The sequence below is a fragment of the Rhinopithecus bieti genome, unplaced genomic scaffold, assembly GCF_001698545.2.
Source record: "Rhinopithecus bieti isolate Rb0 unplaced genomic scaffold, ASM169854v2 scaffold_36417, whole genome shotgun sequence".
In the NCBI taxonomy this organism is placed as follows: Eukaryota; Metazoa; Chordata; class Mammalia; order Primates; family Cercopithecidae; genus Rhinopithecus; species Rhinopithecus bieti.
The window spans coordinates 257,511-272,801 of NW_016815677.1; the positions used below are offsets into that span (position 1 = coordinate 257,511).

At 44.6% G+C, this 15,291-nt stretch overlaps 1 protein-coding gene across 3 annotated transcripts in view; it reads left to right on the top strand.

Annotated features, from left to right (window-relative positions):
- Nucleotides 1-480, top strand: part of ZCCHC7 (zinc finger CCHC-type containing 7) — a 254,677-nt gene extending 254,197 nt beyond the window's left edge. For all 3 annotated transcript variants that reach the window (XM_017853564.1, XM_017853566.1, XM_017853565.1), the window contains exon 10: nucleotides 4-480. The gene's annotated coding sequence lies outside the window, so the exon portion shown is untranslated. The remainder of the gene's footprint in view (nucleotides 1-3) is intronic.
- The last annotated feature ends 14,811 nt before the right edge of the window (nucleotides 481-15,291 follow it).

A 15,291-nucleotide genomic window follows, 5' to 3' on the forward strand; every position in this document is an offset into this window, starting at 1 on the left:
AACATTTTTCAACTTTTTTTTTTTTTTTTTACATTGGAAAGGACAATAACTATAAATCTATATCCAGATTTTCTTGCTGCTGAAGCTGTTGTCAGAATCTTCCTTTGGACAAAACATCACTAGCTGACTATAAAAACAAAAGTGTCATCATTGAAGCCCTGAAGAGGCAGGGAATTGAGCTTCAGCAAAATACAGGTAAAGAATCTATCCAATATAAATGTCAGAAGACAAATTTCCTAAACAAGTGAAAGAGACATCAAAAATTTAACATAATCACAAATCATTTTTTACCACTTTTATGGCGGTGTTTCAAGCGGACTGTCACTCAGATCTGTAGAGATGAATATTACTCAAAAAATTGTTTTGTTCTCTTGCATTTTTTTGAACTACCGCAAAGGTATACAGATTTTTTTGTACTTGTGGATCTTTTGTACTTCTCATAGCCTAATGTCAGAATAAGAAAAATAAAATATCTGAAAGAGAGTAAATACCTGTGTTTATTATGTAAAAAGACAATGAGAGTTTGAGTGACAAAGAGCATAGTTATGTTTGTTTTGTTTATTTGTTTGTTGTACAGACAAGGTCTCACTGTGTTGTCCAGACTGGTCTCCCGAGCTCAAGTGATCCTCTTTCCTTGGCCTCCCAAAGTGCTGGGATTACAGGCATGAGCCATCACTCCCCGCCTCGGCATAGTTGTGTTGGGCAGGTGGATAAAGTTATAAAATCCCTATAGACTGGAGTCAAAAATGCCATTTTTGCCCAAGTGCAAGCTCTCTGCCAGAATAAAATGGTATGAAATCAATTAAATAGGACGGTTTTATAATGTCAGGTTCTTAAATTTGTATTTTACTCTTTGGGAAGTATGCAGATTCCTATATTTCTGGCAGAATCATCTCTCATCTTTCTGAGAGGAAGGAAGAATTCTGTCCTTTCAAATCAGCGTTAGTGCAAATTGTACAATCAGAGAGTTTAGTCTACCACTTTCCTTGTTGCTGCATAGATTTCAGCTAACTTTGTTGGTGCATAGCTTCCTAATAGCTAGAGTTGTTTTCACCCTAAAGTAAGCAACCAGGGTTTTTTAACAACTTGCTCAAAGTGGCAGCCATAAAAAAAGGTTTTATAAAAGTGGAAAACCTTGAGATAATTGGCATTATTCTCCAGTAGGACTTGAGGCAAAGTTAGCTTATTACTCATATAGTATAACAAGTGCCCCTTCTGATCCAAAGGCCTCTCCTTTCAGGGCAGAAATAGGATTACTATTTTAGGTTCTTTCATACATAGCAGATTGTTTGGAGAAGGAGAGAAAGGAAGCACTTCTTTTTTTTTTTTCTGTTTGTCTCTGCACATTGTCTTATTTTTTCCCAAAACTTATAGACAAACATTTTGTTCTAGGGTATAATTTACCCATTGGGTCCATGCATTTACATGCAGATAGGAAAGGATGCTGAGCTACTTCAACTGTGGGCATGATGATACAGTCTTCATTTCCTGGTAAGAGAAGAACAGAAACATGGAGGAGCCTCTGCTTCATTTCCTCTCCATTTCCCTTGCCCCCAGCTCTTACACCAAATGTTCAGTTAAGGTGAGTCAGCCAGTCAGTTTATTAACATATAGACTCTTCATACAATAATGGGAGGTTTAAAATATGTATAGATTCAACCATTAATCAAATAAGACTTTACATGGATAAGTACAAGGGAAGACAAGCAAATGTCCAAAACAGTAAAGATCTGTATAGTTGGTAGGATTGAGAAGATTCTAAACATCTTACCTCTGGCCCAACTTTGACTTGAAGCAGCTTGAGTGGCTTCTATCTTGGGTTCTACCTTGGTTTGTGTTTGGTGTTTTCAGAGTAGAGCAGGGAAACCAGTCTCCCATTTTCTTCATGGAAAGTCTTGATTTCATGGACCTTGCTGTTTGCAGTACTTATTAGTAGCTCTTTATTTTTCTGTTATACAAAGATTATGTAATCATTTTAAGGGGGGAAAATGTTAAAGACAAATCATATGTGATTCTTTCACTCAAAAATGTAGTTAAAATTATTAGTGTCTATTTCTTCAGACTTTTTTCTATACCTATATATACATTGTTTTGTAACCTGTTTTTTCATTTACATTGGGAACAAATACATGTCTGCATTTTTGCATGAATTTCTATTTTATGGCTGTGCCATGATGTAATCAGCTCCCTGTTGAAGATTTTGTTTCTAATTTTATTATTTTGAAAATTCTTCTACATAATATCTTATCCATTTATTCAATTGTGGTAAAACGGAATTTAGGGTCAGAGAGCTTACATATATTTCATGAAAGTTTTAATACATGATGCCAAATTATATTCCCAAGTCAGATTCTTCCCCAGTCATTTATATGTCCCTGGCAGTTTGTGAGTATTCATCTCCCGCGTCCCACAATCACATGGAATATTGCCATTCCCTTTTCTCTTTGCCACTCTGATGGGCAGCAAAGAAACATTATTCATTAGTGCTGCAGTGAAAAGATTGGTGTGGATATGTTTGTGTAAGGAGATTAGCAATATAGGGAAAATCTGTTTTTAAAAGATGTGAAGAGAAGCTTCTCATAGAAAACAACTGAAAATTCTTTTGCCAACAAAACATTACATACAAAATAAGGGAGGCTTTCATTTATTTATAGCCGTCCTGATCCCCTGGTCTTATCATGCTTTGCTTTCACAACAAAAGGAGGGTGCTGCTGGCATCTAGTGAGTAGAAGCCAGAGATGTTGCTAAATATCCTCCAATGCATAGACTAGCTTCCCACAATTACTCTGGCCCAAAATGTCAATAGCGCTGGGGTTGAGAAACCCTAGTTGAAACCCCAACCTGTTTCTCAAAAGGAATTCTGTTCACTCGGGAGAGAGTTCATGTTGCCTTCCCACATCTAACAGGATGTGCCCTTGTCTTACAAGGCTTTGCATTTCATCATATTGCCAGTGTTTGAGAGATTGGTTGGACATGGCCATTTATGTGAAATAAGGAACACTGGTTCCATGGCATGAAGGTCTACAGTCTGGACCACTTTGTGGAGGATCCGGGCCACTGGAGACTCAGCCAACTGAGGGAAATTAATAGTTTAGGAATCGTGGAAACAAATGCTAGAGTGCCAGGCTATGGCATGAGCCCTGGCAAGATAAACTGTGAACTGAACTGTGGTGTGAGAACAAAAGGATTCAGCTAGTGAGAGGAGGAAAGAGTTGGAGACTAATCTGATGGTACATTTAATTGGGTCAGAATGTCATTAGGCTGTAGAAGCCCTCACCAGGATCCAAATCCAACATAGGCCCTTAGATCTTACAGTTGGACTTTGCATTTCAAAGAAGCACCAATATTTTGGTGATTTATTACACAGTGCCATGCAGTGAATCACAGGATGAAGCTGACTGGTATGTGATTTGAGCCAAAAGTTTTTCTGTTCATTTAATATATGTTACTTTTTTGTTTGTTTGAGATGGAGTCTCACTCTGTCACCCAGGCTGGAGTGCAATGGCATGGTCTCAGCTCACTGCAACTTCCACCTCCCAGGTTCAAGCAGTTCTTCTGCCTCAGCCTCCCAAGTAACTGGGACTACAGGTGCATGCCACCACGCCCAGCCAATTTTTGTATTTTTAGTAGAGATGGGGGTTTCACTATATTGGCCAGGCTGGTCTCGAACTCCTGACCTCGTGATCTGCCCACCTCGGCCTCCCAAAATGCTGGGGATTACAGGTGTGAGCCACCGTGCCTGGCCTAAGTTACTTCTTAAAATGATTTCCTGAAAAATTATTCCACGAAAACCCAGTAAAGGAGTGGGGAGGAGTGAGACAGGGAAAAGAAGAGACGGAAGCCACGCTGGATGCTTATCAAGTCACATCCCATAAAGAGGAACTTTCAAACTCACAGGGAATGCTAGAAAGAGTGTAGGCCACACCTCAGAGTTTCCCTAGTAAGGGGCAATGGAGCTGTAGTGTGTGTATCTTTTTTTTTTTTTTTTTTTTTTTTTTTTTTTTTTAGTTAGTCATTGTTTAAGCCAGGTAAATTGGGTTTAGGCAGCCCCCTGACAGAGGGATGGAGATATGAATGAAACACCAGTGTCATTTGCTAAAGCCATAATCTCAGAGCAGTTCTTCCTACAAAAAGGTACTTGGGGCTGAGCACAGTGGCTCACGCCTGTAATCCCAACATTTTGGGAGGCTGAAGCAGGAGAATACTTGAGCTGAAGAGTTGGACACCAACCTGGCAACACAGCAAGATCTCATCGCTACTAAAAGTAAAAAAAAAAAAAAAAAAAAAAAAGATTGGCCAGGCACGGTGGCTCATCCCTGTAATTCCAGCATTTTGGGAGGCCAAGATGGGAAGATTTGCTTTAGCCCAGGAGTTTGAGACTAGCCTGTGCAAATTAGTGAGATCTTGTCTCGCCAAAAACTAAAATTAGCCGGGTGTGGTGGCACACGCCTGTGGTCCCAGCTCCTGAGTAGCCGTATTCTTTCTTGAATACTACCTGACGCAAAGAAAGTCCATAGCCTGTGTTTGCTGTGGAGAAATCTCAAGCCTCAAGGGCTAACAAGCAAGAGACAAACACGAAAACCACTATTTTGTCTTAGAGGTGAGGAGTGCAGTGAGAGATATGGGTATGATGGTAACACCAAAGAAGCATGATTGGTCCTGCTAAAGAGAGGGGAGACTGGGCAGGACCTCCCGAAGGGTCATTATAACAGAAGAAAAGTGTTGTAGCTTAACAAAAGGGGAAGAGCCCCTCTAGGAGAGTGAACTATGTGTTTGAGGCGTGGAGCTGTGAAACGGCAAGGATGCACTCTGTATTCGTTTCTGGAGCTACTCTCCCAAAATACCACGAAGTGGTGGCCTGAAACAACAGAAATTTGCTCTCTTACAGTTCTGGAGCCAGAAGTTCAAAATCAAGGTGTCAGCAGAGTTGGTTTCTTCTTGATGTACTGGGATAATTCCTTCCATGCCTCTCCTACCTTTTGGTGGGCCTAGGCAATCTTTGGCTTGTATAACTCCAGTCTCTGCCTCTGTCTTCACATAGGGTTCTCTTCTGTGTCTCCCTGTGTCTTGGCTTTCTGGCCCACACTAAAATTATCTAGGGCAATTTTTTCCCAAGATCCTTAATTACTCTCTAAAGACCAAATTCCCAAATAAGGTCACATTCACAGGTGCCAGGGATTAAGATTTGGACGTATCTTTTGGAGGAACATTATTCAACCCACTCCCACCCCAAGAACTGTAAGAATTGCTTTGCCTAGTTGCACTTTTGTTTTTATTCCAAGCTTTTATTGGGGGATGCGGTCTTCCATATGTTCTTTTTTTTTCTCTGTTCGACTTTCCATTCTGATTTATACCTTCCTGAAGACTTTTTTAACTTAGTGATAATTTCTTATCTTACGTATATCTTTATACTTCAGTTTGTGAAATGTGTGTTGGGTAAAAGCATGAACTGGAAAGCACCTATCAGATTTAGTGGCAGACCTTTGCCAGAGGAGTCCCAGGATAGCAGTGAGCCAAGAAACTAGATTGCAGTGCATTGAGGAGGGAATGAGCAACTACGAAGAGGAGGGTGTGTCTGTCTCTTTAAACCCTTGCCTGTGAAAGGCTGACAGTACAGAACACTGGCTGGAGTGAAGCTGACATTGACAGGAAGCTGCTGAAAGAGAGAGGGATGCTGGAGAACTAAAGAAAACTCAACTTAGGCACTCACATCAAGGAAGTGGGAAGGGATGGATCCAGAGGGACAAGTCAGTGGAGACAGGTGAGCAGGCTGAGGAGATGGTATCGTCCACCTTGATGGAGAAGCTTTTTCAAAGAACAATGGAATAGGTGTGTGGGGCATAGGGAGACATGGAAGGACCCCCAAAGGGAATAGAAAAGGAGAGCCTCTTGGCCACTAGGATGGTGTTAGGGAGCCAGGGGAGGTTGGAGCCTCTCTGGAAGTGCCCTGTGGCTGCCCCAGTGAGGGGAGACAATAAGTACGCATGTGAAGAAAGGATTTCCTGTGGGAAAACCAGAATCATGTCCTTCCTGCCCAGAGTTACGTGCTTCAAGGAGTTCAGTCCTGCATGCACTAGTGAATAATCCTTTTAAATGTCCACATATGCCTCCCAAGTATAGCTCAGTCTTATATAGAACAGTGTACTAGTCTTACATAGAACAGTGTTACTAATCAGATACTCTCATAAGGAATCATGCCATTTTGAGAGGGCCTGAAGCTCTGACAACTTGAGACCTCCTATCTGGGCCGTAGCTTTCTCATTATAAAGTTGGAAGTGGTAGGATTAACTTAGATGGATTCTAATTACCTCCCAACTCTGGTATTCTGTGATTCTAATGGTAGTTGGTAGCCCTTGGCATCACTCAAGAATAATCCTTGATGGCCGGTGTGCAGCACTGCCTCCCTGTGGGCACCCCTCAGTCTAACAGTCACACAGCAAGTCCCCAGCCTCCCCAGCTCTGCCGCATTGTGTCCAGGTAAGCAAGATGAGCCCTTGCTGTAAGCATCACCCTGGTTGCCTTCTGATGACCCAGCCTCTGAGAATCTCCTTGCTCTGTGCATAGCCCTCTTCACCCATCTCTCTAGCTCTTCGTGTTGGGCTCAGCCCTTCTTCTGGTAGTCTTCTGATTCCATGTGGCCCCATGAGCCACTGTCTCCCCAACCAGTCATGTAGATGTGGCTTGTGCACAGTCTAGAGACTTTATATAAGCAGGCCATGATGGTTGGTTGTGATCATTTTTAGGTATCATGTTCTTGATAATGAACATATCCCTCGATTTGATACTGTTTTGATGGGAAAATCAGTTTTATCCCCTCACCGTCCCTTTGTGATCATGCACCTAGCCTTAAGTGCTTAAAAATGGCTGTTCTGGCCAGGCGCAGTGGCTCAGGCCTGTTATCCCAACGCTTTGGGAGGCCAAGGCAGGAGGATCACTTGAGCCCAGGAGTTCAAGACCAGCCTGGGCAACACAGACCTTGTCTCTATAAAAAAAAATAAAAAATAAAAAATAAAAAAATTAATTTAGAAATAAGAAATAAGGCCAGGCACAGTGGCTCATGCCTATGATCCCAACACTGGGAGGCTGACATGGGAGGATTGCTTGAGCTCAAGAATTTGAGACCAGCCCGGGCAACATGGTGAGACCCCATTGCTACAAAAAAATTTAAAAATTAGCCAGGTGTGGTGGTGCACACCTGTATTCCCAACTACTTGGGAGGACGAGATGGGGGGAGGATTGCCTGAGCCCCTGCAGTGAGCTGTGATTGCACCACTGCACTCCAGCCTGGGTGACAGTGAGACCTGGTCTCAAAAAAACAAAACAAAACTATTCTGTGGCAGCCTCCTGGAGACTAGTCAGTTTTTAGCTTCTACACCATTAATAGTTTAATCTCTTAAGTCACAAGTAAGGGAAGGGAGTCACATAAGACAGCAAAAGCCCGCGGTTCCCAGCAAAAGCCAGAGGCAAATGAGAACCCACGAAGAACCCAGAGATCACACCACAACCTGTTTGCTGGTCAGGGTGACCCATGCTGGATCTCCACAGGACCTGGGGCCTTTCAGCTAACTCAGTAAACACTTGTTGAGCATCTGACCTGAGCCAGGTCCTGTGCTGACATCTAGGACTTCCTACCCTTAAGGAGCTCTGGCTTTTTCTCTAGTGGGTGAGACAGATGGAAACCCTTTCAGTTCCACTACAGATACTTATGGAATACTGTTATGTGCCAGGCACTACCTGAACTCAAGGTACAGTGGTGAATTAGGTGTTATCTATGCCCTCCTGGGGCTTCTAAGCCTTCGAAGAAGATATACACTGTACAGGTGAGTTAAGTGCTCCAAAGAGTATGGCTCCTGGTGTGTAAGGGCTCAGATATCTGTTGATAGAAAGGATAAAGGCCATGTCATCTTTATTCTTTCTCACAGGGCCCAGCATGGGGCCAAACACAGTTAGGTTTAAGTAAATGGATTCAACTCGCTGGTCCCCAACACTGTCCTCTGAATGATGTTACCGAAATGGGGACAACCAAAACTATCTGGACAACTTAGTCAACTGGACTGGGAGATTGCACTTCCAAATGGAAAGGTTTACAGTGGCTCCTTTGGAAAGGTGGCTTCAAGGGTGGAGAGGAGGGAAGTGAATGTGGGGCTCGCATTATAGGCTTTGGGGGTTTCAGAGCTTGCTGGTGTTTCTTGCCTTTATGCTCTGTCAAATCTCAGGCAGATGAAACAAGATGTAAGCTTTCTAAATTATCAATAGAGGGCCTGTCATTCAAATGGAAGATAAGAGCAAAGAAAATAGAAGTCCACCAAAATAATGCCAGAGAAAAACAACCCTGGTCTTTCAAAATACCATAGATACACTTTCTTAGAGAAGTTTAGACCAGGTACAGTGGCTCACACCTGTTATCCCAGCATTTTCAGAGGCCAAGGCAGGTGGAACACTTGAGCCCAGGAGTTTCAGACCAGCCTGGCCAACATGTCTCTACAAAAAAAAAAAAAAAAAAAAAAAAAAACCCATTGTAGTGGCACACACCTGTAGTCTTAGCCACTCAGGCTGAGGCAGGAGGATCGTTTGAGCTCGGGAGGCAGAGGTTGCAGTGAGCCAGGATCGTGCCACTAACTGCAGCCTGGGTACCAGAGTAAAAACCTGTCTCAAAAAAAAAAAAAAAAAAAAAGAGGTTTAGTCCAGGAGGCCTAGTTGTGTTTTGAATCAAAATTCACTGCTTTAGAAAGAAACTGCATGGGTTTCAGTGTTGTCATCTGTCATAATATCTCAGACTTGTTTCCTACCCTCAGAGAGCTTCCATTTTAAGATAGGAAAGAGAAGCCCTGAAACAGATGAGTGTAACTTAAGTTACAAAGAGGCCTTCATGTGGGGCTATGTGTGTGGAGAGAGGTCACTGCTAGTGTCACTGGTGTTGAAGACCCACGAAAACTTCACAGAGGAGATGGCATTGGAATTAGCTCTTGAAGCATGAAGAAGACTTTAATAATTAGGATAAGAGGAAATGCGTCTCAGGAGGAATACAAGTACAGGCAACAGCCTGAATGTAGGATAACATAGGACACTTAAGTAAGAAGGTCTAGTATAATTTTCCTTGACTCTAGTTCACATGAGGGTAATAAAGGGAGGTAAATGAACAAGATCACTGAAGGCTCCGAATTTCAAGCTAAAGAGTGTGGTTTCATTTTCCTCATCTATAAAATGAAGACAATATCTCTGTCTCTTGCAAGAATTAAAGTGAGGCCAGGCACAGTGCATAGCCCTCTTCACCCATCTCTCCAGCTCTTGGGGTTGGGCTCAGCCCTTCTTCTGGTAGTCTTCTGATTCCAGATAATGGCTATGATTCCGGCACTTTGGAATGCTAAGGTGGGAGAATCACCTGAGCCAGGAGTTTGAGACTAGCCTGGCAACATGGCAAGACCCCAATCTCTACAAAAATTCTAAGACTTAGCTAGGATTGCTGGCTTGCACCTGTGGTCCTAGCTGCTTAGGAGGCTGAGGTGGAGGATCACCTGAGCCCAGGAGAACAAAGCTGTAATGAGCTGTGATTACACCACTGTGCTCCAGCCTGGGCAACAGAATGAGACCATCTCAAAAAAAAAAAAAAAAAAAAAAAAAGTTCTGCCTTAGATGTGTGTGTGTGTGTGTATATATACATATATATGTATATATGTATATATATATATGATATGTATACATTAGTCATTAACTACTTGCATAATGTTTTGTAAAAAGCAGCTGACACAATGCCAGTGGTGGCAGCAGAGAACCATCAAGGATTTTGACTAGGGGAGATGAGTCACTTGCGTGGAGATGTGTTTTAGATTAACACAGCACTGCACAAATTAGCACTTTTGTAATAGTCCTCATAAATTGCTTTTCTTTCCAAGGAATTAAAAGATACGAACAGACATGGTAGGTGGTTACATCAGTCAGGGTTCTCTCCAGAAACAGAACTAATAGTAGGGATTTATTCAAACTTTCCCAGTTGTGTAGGCTGGCCAGTCTAAGATCTGTAGGGCAGCGTAGCAGGCTGGCAGCTCAGGCAGGATTTCTGTCTGCTAGTCTTAAGGCAGAATTCCTTCTTTGGGAAACTTCAGCTTTTGCCCCTAAGGCCTTCATCTGATTGAATGAGGCCCACCCAGATTCTCAAGTCAGTCTCCTTTATTTCAAGTCAACCGATAAATTACATCTACAAAATACCTTCCCAGCATCATCTAGACTGTCATTTGACCAAACAACTGGGCATCATAGCCTAGCCAAGTTGACATATAGAATTGGACATCACAATGATCTTTATCTTGAATATGGAAATTGAGACACAGACTGGCAAACTGACACAGAGGCTGACCAAATTGGAATTCCTAGAACCTGGTACCAGGCCTACCAGGTAACTCCTGTGCCTTATAGTTTTATATTATCTATTCCTACTTTTTACATAAAATTTACCATAGACATAACCAGACTGAATATCCATGGGTAGATTGTGCCAAATGCTGATGCAAACCACTCTGTTTTGGGGAGGAAAGAGAGGACCGACGTCAGGTCAGACCCACAGGTAGAGACACAGACTTTGGCTTGGTGCGAAGAAACACTTCCAGACTGGAGTTTCCACCAGTGGGACAGGCTGTCTGGGACACACACAGCTCTTGGTCCCCGGAGGTGAGCAACAAAAAGCTGAGCCACTTAACATGGTGCTGTGAAGGAGATCCAAACATCCGGCCAGGATGGACCAGGGGCTGAGAAGAGCCTCCCTCCAAGCCTGTATGAATTCTGATAACCCCAAATACTAGAAATGTCCCTCACAATTAACTGCATCCTTCAGAAAAGTCCTTGCTCCTCTCTCCACCCCTACCCCACCACCAGGAAGCCTGCAGAGATTGGAGCAGAATGGGGAACCTCCCTGAGATAGAAGCCATCTGCAGGCTCCACTCACTCTTCCTCCACCACCGCCCTCTTGCCTGGCAGCCTCCCCTGGTTAATCTTTCTAGGAGGAGAACTTGTCAAAGTCACCTCCACCTCAGCCTCCTTTCACAACCCTGCCTCATCTTCCACACCGAGTCTCAGAGGGCCTGCAGGACCCACCATCATCCTGGAGAAGTCATGGGTCACCAGCCACCTGTCTCCTCTGCCTGCACCCAACTAACCATCGCTTCCTGCTGATTTGCATTGACAACCTTCCTGCACTTGGCTGCTCAGGGGAGTTTTCTGGTTTTATCTCCTTGACTAACTTAGGCCTCCCGGGTCACTCTGGATTTCCCATTGCAGTCCTGGCTATGGAAGCCTGCCTGTATGCTCCAGGGGGTTCTTGTCTTTTCACGAGCCCTCCCTTCCCATCAGCAAGCCAGGCTGTGCACACAGCAACATCTTGCAAAAGAGTCTCGGCCATGGCAGGATTTTTGAAGTTCTGGTGGGTGTTAGAGCTGCAAAGGGCCAAAGGACTGTCTAGTCCACTCTAGCCCACCCGACTTCACCTCCTCTCCTCCTCACTTCACAGATGGGAAATTGAGGCAAGAACTGAGAAAAGACTTGCTGTGGTCATACATCAAGTCAGAATAATGGCCAGACTTAGACCTTGGTGCCCCCTCAACCCTCTCACCCTCTCTGTCACACTTTGTCAACAGAAAACAATTTGCAAACTTCAAGTTAGGAGGGAGAGAAAAATGTATTTAAATATTGAGCTTCAATAGCCTTATTCCTTCCAGGCACCTTCTGCAGCTATTTGCAAGACTCTCTGGGCATAGCATGAGCTGGGCTGTGGCATGGCAGTGAGGGGCTGGACTGAAAAGAGGCCTCCCTCCTGGGCCAGGAAGCCGACTCCCATCCCCTCCTTTAGTGTGGTGGACTGAGCACCTCTGAAATAACACCTCCCACAGAGTTATGAGGGACCAGGGAGCAGATGAACTCTGAGATGTTAGGAACCAGACCTGAGGACAGGAGAAAACTGGGAAGGGAGCGGGGAGCAGTAGCAGAGCAAATAGAAAAGATGCCTGAAGGAAGCAAGTTCCCAGGCTGCTAGGGGCCAAGCCCCCAGCACGTGCTATAGATTATCTTGGGGTTCCCAGGAGAAAGAAACTCTCAAGATCAGAAAGTCACTATTGTCTTGGAAGACTTTAAGAGATAATCAAGTCTAGAATGCTCTTGGTACTTATGGGGAAACTGAGGCCTGGAGAGAGTCTCACATCCCATACTGAGTTGGGGGCAGAGCCAGGACTGGTGCCCAGGCCCGACCCCAGTGTGAGACCCTTTCCACAAGGTGGGGAACCAGGGCGTGGGAGCAGGATTTGGAGGAGACCTGAAGGAGGGGACATCTATGGTTGGGTGTTGAACTTTTTGGAGCCCTAGAGGCCAGTGAGGCAGAAACACCACAGAGGAAAGCTGGGGTTTCTCTGTGACAACAGACTCTTGCGGTGCTATGCAGAAACTGGTGTGGTTGTGATGAGGAAAGAAAGGCTGTGAAAGTGAAATTTCCAATTTGTGAGAGGAGGAAACTGCAAATGTGTTCTCCATCCCATGCAAATTATCTGTGGCCTTTTGTCCTGCACCTGCAGCGGCTCACAACATACACAACACTAGAGATCAGATGGGGCTCAGGGTCCTTCAGAGTCTGAACCGCGTCTTCCAGCTCCAAACAGCAGGAGCACAGGGGCAGAGAAAGTCTCCCTCCAGCTGTGGGGGTGTCCTGAGATGCCTGAGCTGCACCTATAGGATGTCTGCCCTCCCAAGGGCCTACTGGAAATGCCCTCCTTCTATTATTTCCCCAAACCCCATCAGAAATTCCACGGGGAAACTCCCTTCCACGGGGAAACTCCCTTCCCTTCTGCTGCAGGGATCATCACTGTGTCTCTCAGCTCTGCCCCCCAGCCTCTGAGTACCATCTTATCCTAGCCCTTAGCTACTGGCTTGTAATTGTCTCTTTACATTCTCAGCCTCCCACAGAAGCCTGGGAGCTCCTTGAGGGCAGGATCTGATTCATCTCTGTATCCCAAAAGCCCAGCGTTTTGCTTGGCACCCATTAGAGGCCAGGAAGGGCAAACCTCCTGTCAAATCCCGGGGGAGATGTTGCTAATCAGTCCTGAACACCAATCCCTTGGAGACTCAGGCTTCTCAACGCGGGTAGGCCCTGTCTGTCAGCCAGGACCTGCTCTCCCAAAGGGGTGCTCCAGAAACGTGTGACTCAGTTCAGCTGGAGGCTCCTGGCCCCTCAGAGGTTTGGTGCCAGCCCTCTGGTGTGTGATTTCTGAGACACCAAGGCTTACTTCCTCATGACGCCCACATGCTGCCTCAGCTTCACTCCTGAGACAGTTCAGGCAGGAAGCACGGAACTCCTCTCAGTTCTGTACTCACACACACTCGATAATCACACTCATACACACGCAAGTATGTACACGTGCACATTGCACACTTGCACCACCCATGCTGCCACATACACATTAACACATGCACATGCTTGCTCACACTTGCACACACAAATACACTCATCAAATGTTTTATGGGATTCAGGAGTTTCAGTGAAGATTTAGGGACTACGAGGACAGGTTACATGACACTGGGTATAGCTTCCCACTGTCCTTGCAGCTCCGCCTACCCACTCTCTCTGTCTTCTCCCCCTCAATTCCCTCCATTGTTCCAGCACTGCCCCACCTCAGTCCCAAACTCTCATCCCTCTGTTTTATAGAGCCATTCTACTGTCTGCTCTGGAGGTGGGGACTGTCCATACCTGTGCCTGCAGATCCCAAACAAGGGAGTGTTTCCCAAAGAGGCATTTGAATCACTTGTTTTTCCATCTTGCTTAATATCATTATGAACAAATGAATGACTGTAACAGAAGAATGTCTTGTCATAGCTCTCCATTTCCCATTCAAAGCTAACACAATTCTGGCCAGACATAATGGCTAATGACTGTAATCCCAGCACTGTGGAAGGCTGAGGTGGAAGGATTGTTTGATCCCAGAAGTTCAAGACCAGCCTGGGCAACATAGTGAAACCCCCATCTCAATTTTTTTAAATGAAACAAAAAAAGGAATAAACTAACACAATTTAGTGACAAATCACGTGTTTTAGGGCCTACTCAATGCCTGGCACTGTGCCAGACACTGCAGATACAGACAGTAGCTCCCCCAGGAAAGCACCACAGTGCCTAATAGCAAAAACACACACATAAAGAAACAGTAGGCTGGGCACAGTGGTTCACGTCTGTAATCCCGGCACTTTGAGAGGCCAAGGCAGGAGGATCACTTGAGCCCAGGAGTTGGAGACCAGCCCGGGCAACATAGACCCCATCTATTAGAAAACAAAAAAAGAAAGCCAGGCATGGTGGCTCATACCTGTAGTCCCAGCTGCTCAAGAGGCTGAGGTGGGAGGATCTCTTGAGCCTGGAAGGTCGAGGCTGCAGTGAGCCATACTCAATGCCACTGCACTCCAGCCTGAATGACAGAGCAAGACCTTGTCTCAGAAAACAAAACGAATAGTGACATGTGAAGGACTTGACTGAGGCCATCCTGGAGGCAGAGAAACAGCTTTTCTGCTGTGATATGAAGGACAGTCAACTTTCCATGTGAGCAAGATTGGGAAGGTCATCTCAGGCAGGATGAGCAGCGTGTGCAGGGACACAGGAGTGCCTCACCTATTCTTGAACTTCATATAAATGGAATCATCTAATGGGTACTCTTGTCTCTGACTTCCTTAGCTCAGTGAGTCTGTAAGATTCACCCATGGGAAGAATATTCTAAAGCTTTGTTTCAAACATTGAGAATTGGGGCACTAACTTGGAGGAGCCCAAATTCAACACAATAGTTTCTTAATCACCCCACCACAGAAGCAGGGCATTCATGAAAATTAGCTTTTATTCTCTTCTTGTAAAAGCTTCCACAGAACCTAAGCCTCGGGGAGCACAATGTATAGCAAGCTCCCCTGCCGTCCCCACTGAGCAGCAAGAGTCTCACTCTAGTCCACAACTTAAGACATTCTATTAAACCCAGGGTGGATTTTCTATGCCCAGTGGTTTTCCATTTTGTCTTTTAATTTTTACTTTAAGGACTTAATTTAACAAAAGAGCCAAATTACCGCCAAGCTTTAAAATGAACTTGTTTAAAGGAGTTAAAAACAGGCTTTGGAATATGAAGCTTTAATGAACGTTGGAAGATGGTAATTAAACAGCCCCTGTGCCCTGTCTCATGCTTTACAAAAGGCAAAAGGAACAGAGAGATCAAAGACCGGAGGTGTTCACTTTGGAATCACTGGAACCACCTGACGAGATTTTTTTTTTTTTTTTTTTTTTTTTTTTTT